The following is a 5,488-nucleotide window of genomic DNA, read 5'->3' as shown; positions in this document are numbered from 1 at the left end:
CAGGACATTTTTATTCTTCACAGACACAGGACATGCTTCTGTTTCCTGTGAAGAGATTTTCACATTTAAAGGATGATGAGGACACTGTCAGAGGGGAGAGGACTGGAGGCAGAGGCAAAAACAAAAGTGTTCTAAGTCAAAAACAGCAAACAGGTGGTAGGGCAGATGGTCTCTGTGTTAAAAACAGAATGAGGTGATTATTTTAATAATACAATAAAATAGCACAGAACTGAAGTAACACACAAGATTTTACAGTGATGAGGGTCAGAGGACACATAAGAACACACAGGGTCATATGATATGAAGCAATGAACAGCACAACAACTGAGAAACAGACTGTGCCACTCAGTGAGTACCTGATAAATAAATAAATGTGGTAAAGGTCCCCAGTGTGGAACAGACACAGCTCCCTGTAAAACACAGGATTAAAACCAGAAGACAGTACAATGCCTCTCTGGTCTTGTTTTACTTAAATAATAAATCACTGTTCATTGTGTCCTTTGTTCATCAGCAATCACGATTCACACCAAAATAATACTGATATAAATACAAACCCATAGGTGTATATTAAAAAATACAATCAAGTACAGACACTATGTCACCATTCTCTATGTCTTCGCTCCTAAATCAGTCAAATCAATCCTAAATATGTTCTCAGCTGAGGTTCACATGAGGCTAATGGTCCAACAGGGCTTTACAAAGCCATAAATACACACTTTCAGTTTTAAAACCCTATGATGTTCAGCTAAACAAAACATTTGATTAATCATTGTGTTGTTGAAGTTTGAATATTAATTTATGACATAAAATGTGCACGAGAAAATGGTGTAAGAAGATAACAGCTGTGTACAGAACTTAATGGAGAAAAATGATAATGAACAGACGCTACAGTTTACAGAAATGTGCACGATCTGTGAATTTCTGCTTATTTTAATCATGAAAGATGATCAAAATAAATGTAGCTTGGTTCAGTTTACACACCTAAAATAACGTGAGAACAGAGACGGTCTAATTTTCACTGGGTAAAGAAACTCTAGAGGACTAGCAGATGACCAACACAAACTGTGTCACAACAAATGAGCTACTCCCTGACTTTACACCGGTGTAAGTGCAGTGAGGTGGGTGTGTCTTACAGAGTGGACAGTGTTTAGAAACTCCAGTAGCACTGTTGTGTCACACACTAACACACCACCACAACGTCAGTCTCACTGCAGCACTGAGAATGGTCCTGACCACTGAATAACGGGATAAAAAGGGGCAAAGAATGTATGCAGAGCAACATATGTACTACAGTTTGTAATTGTTAGACTTAGCAAAAACTGTAGCCTGTAAAAACTGCAAATCAAAGTGCTCCTGTGTTGTCAGTGGAGCTGAGAGAATGGGAAGTCAGTGTACGAACAAGGAGGTGGTCATAATATCATAATAAATCATATTATATTTATGTATGTGTGTGTGTGTGAACATGTTATTCAAGGCTGCAGTGGAATGGTCTGGTAACAGTTTGATTTAACTCTTTAATAGCTCTCAGAATTATGCAATATTGGCAAATTAAACAAAATTTTTATGAGACTTAAAATAATATTACTCCATATTCCTACAGTAAAAATGTACGACAATTATTCTCTGGGTACTTTGAAACATGTTCTTCAAGGCTGCAGTGGAATGGTTTGGTAACAATTTGATTTAACCCTATAATAGGGCTCACAATTTTGCCATATATGTAAATTAAACATCATTTTTATGAAGTTTGTAATGGTATTACTCCAAATTCCTACAGTAAAAATGTACAACAATTATTCTCTGGGTACCTTGGGACATGTTCTTCAAGGCTTCAGTGAAATTGTTTGGTAACAATTTGATTTAACCCTTTAATAGCTCTCACAATTTTGCAATATTTGTAAATTAAACAGCATATTTATAAGTTTGAAATGATATTTCTCCAAATTCCTACAGTAAAAATGTATAAAAATTATTCTCTGGGTACCTGAAAACATGCTCTTCAAGACTGCAGTGGAATGGTTTGGTAACAGTTTGATTTAACCCTTTAATAGCACTCAGAATTGGCCACATATGTAAATTAAGCATCATTTTTTATGAGATTTGAAATAATATTACTCCAAATTCCTACAGTAAAAATGTATGAAAATTATTCTCTGGGTACCTGAGAACATGCTCTTCAAGACTGCAGTGGAGTGGTCTGGTAACAGTTTGATTTAACCATTTTATGGCCTTCAGCATTCTGCAATTTGTGGAATTGTGTTGTTATTCTTATGAAGTTTGTAATGCTATTACTCCAAATTCCTACAGTAGAAATTTATAAAAATTATTCTCTGGGTACCTGAGAACATGTCCTTCAAGGCTGCAGTGGAATGGTTTGGTAACAGTTTGATTTAACCCTTTAATAGCTCTCAAAATTCTGCAATATTTGTAAATTAAACAGCATATTTATGAGTTTGAAATGATATTACTCCAAATTCCTACAGTAAAAATGTTTGACAATTATTCTCTGGGTACTCTAGAACATGTTCTTCAAGGCTGCTGTGGAGTGGTTTGGTAACAGTTTGATTTAACCCTGTAATAGAACTCAAAATTGTCCATATATGTAAATTAAACATCATCAAATAATATTACTTCATATTCCTACAGTAAAAATGTATGAAAATTATACCATGAGTACCTGAGAACATGCTCTTCAAGAATGCAGTGGAGTGGTCTGGTAACAGTTTGATTTAACCATTTTATGGAATTTAATATCCACAGGGTTTTTTGAAGTTTTTTTCAAGCCTATTACTTCTAATTCTTACAGTAAATGCACATAAATAGTATACCCTGTGTACCTGAGGACATGTTTTTCAATACAACAGTGAGATTTTCTGGTAACAAACCGTTCTTTTAGCCAATCAGGCCTGTTTTTAATATTAACTGTATTGAATTATGTTTTAAATTAATTTCTTATGAATTTTCAATATCTGCGCTTTTCTGCGAGTCCCCCCTCTCGCTCGCACACGTTCTACCGTAAACTGTGATGTAGAAGCGCACAAGAAATCCTAGTGTAGATGGCGTGACTGCGTTTTCGCGAAGTGCAGATGGCGTGACCGCGGTCTCCCTCTTCTCTTTCTGCAACTTTCACTTTCACCTCAGTGTGGACAACTCTATGGAGTCAAAAAGATCTTGAGTTTGTAAAACAATACTCACAAATGTAACGGACTTTATAACTGCGTTTGAGCAACTGCAGACACGTTTGTTTAACAAAGCAGAACACTGATTTGTTGCTGTCAACAATAGCGCTTTTCCACCAAAAGAACTCTGGTTCTTGAACCGCTTCCGTTCCTGATTCTTGGAACATTGGTTCTTTCCAGTGAACCGCGGCGTTTCTACACGTTTAGAGGGGAATCAGGAATACGTCATGAGCGGGGGACGCTGTGGACGAGTTCAGAGGCGTCCTGCTGACCTTGTGAACAGCGGAGAAACGTAACCAAGAGCTCAGAGCTTCAAATACACCGTTATCGCCCAGTGGCGCTTGACAGGGTAATTTACAACGTTTCATATGAATAAATAACAGGACAAAAACAAGAACACGCCCGTTTTTATGTGATTTTGTGTGATTCTGGTGCAGTTAGGCGCGATGCCATGCGCGTTGGTCAGAGCCGCCACTCTTGGGTACACCCGCTGTCCGTAGAAACGCGGCAATTCACTGGAAAGAACCAAGGTTCCAAGAATCAGGAACGGAACCGGTTCAAGAACCAGAGTTCTTTTGGTGGAAAAGCGCTATGGATGACAGACACAAATCAATGATTCAATGATTCCGATTGGTTAAACAAACCTCGCAATCTGATTGGTCCAGCTAAAGCCTATCCTATTGGTCCATCAATTGGTCGTCAAAACAGGGTCTTAAATCCGCAACTGCAAAAAAAGATTCACACACGCAGCAGAGAAGGCGAATGTGTATGGCGTTATTTTTGTGCCACAATTCTGCACGTGCGCGGATATTTTGAGCGCGCAAGAAGGTTTCTGCGCACGTGCAGGGATATTGCGGCGCACGGATATTTTCAGCGAGCAAGAAGGTTTCTGCGTGCATGATGTCTCTGACCTGCGCGCTCGCTTCACACTTACAGCCATTACAAAGTGCCTCAGATTCAGCCAATCAGAAATGTCAAATGACACAGGTAATTTTTGATTGGATGGCTTGACCGCCAAGTGGGAAGGATGTACAGGCCGGAGACCAGTAAATAGGCGGATACCTATGAGGGGGAGGTTATGGTTAGGGGGAATCTGACAATGCCCTCTGAACAGCAATAGACCAGTACACCACAGCCAGACATTTTATTTTATACTCATTGAATTGGTAATATTGTAGAGTTTTTATCTTTTGTTTTTATCCTCGTATTTACCTTGATTAACCGAGTCAGCCGCGTAGCTGATGTGCTAAAAACAGTGTACATAGTGTAAATTACTGCTAGCAACGACTGTAAATGTTACTGCAATTACTGTAGAAACTACTTTATTAGAAATAGAAAGTACTGTAAATGCTATCTAGATAGTAGTTATCAACATACAGGGCTAGCTGATTGTGTAATTCTTAAATCTAAATAAATTTCTAAAGGAAGCTTTATACTGCAATAAAGTTAGCCTGCGGTTAGCTATTCAGAATTCTGTTGGCTATAAATCTGTGATGTAGTAACGTACACCTGCATATATTAATGTGTATTTGCTACACATAGCAATTATAAAGCACATATATTAACTATGCTTCACAATTTAGGTACAGCAAAGGAGTGTTTCAGTGTTTTTGCCATAAATATTGGCAAAGCAATGTATGTAGCCTTGATAACATACAGGGGAATGAAAGGAGGGTGAACTGAACCTACCTGGTTTGTGAAATCTTTCTGTAATTTTTTTTTTTTGTCTTTTTCTGATAAATAAAATAAAGCTTTCCAGAGTTAAAACCTGTTTGCTCAGTGTTATTTTTTTTGTGTGTGTATAAAACTCAGGAGTGTTACTCAGGTGGGTTGATTTAAACCTGCCTTCCTCTCTCTACATGAACAGTTTTTGAACTGCAGTATTAAACCACCTACCGAGAGAAATCTAGACCGTCTTCCTCTGAAATCTTCTTCAGCTCAGAGTTACTTTCGCTTTAGTTTGTTTCCTTGTTCTCGTTTTTCACCTGTGGAAACACCTGATCATCACCCAGTGTTTATCGCCATCTAGTGGTTAGAAGAGCTTAAATCCCAAAACCAATATACATTAACCCATTGTGTTAAATCCAGTAAATAAACAGTGGGGGCTCAGTAAAGTTCACAGAAGTGTGTTCTCTGTGGAGGATGTTTTCACTTTCTGTTTAATAAAGAAATGATCAACACACAATATATGAATGCATTGGACTGTAACATAATGTAACATAATACAGAGTTCTGGATATACACTGTGAATGGGAGAGAGAGAGAGAGAGACTCTTCTAATCTGTGGGTCGGTGTCCAAACACATAGTG

The sequence above is a fragment of the Hoplias malabaricus genome, chromosome 2, assembly GCF_029633855.1.
Source record: "Hoplias malabaricus isolate fHopMal1 chromosome 2, fHopMal1.hap1, whole genome shotgun sequence".
NCBI lineage: Eukaryota > Metazoa > Chordata > Actinopteri > Characiformes > Erythrinidae > Hoplias > Hoplias malabaricus.
This window is presented reverse-complemented; position numbering follows the sequence as displayed.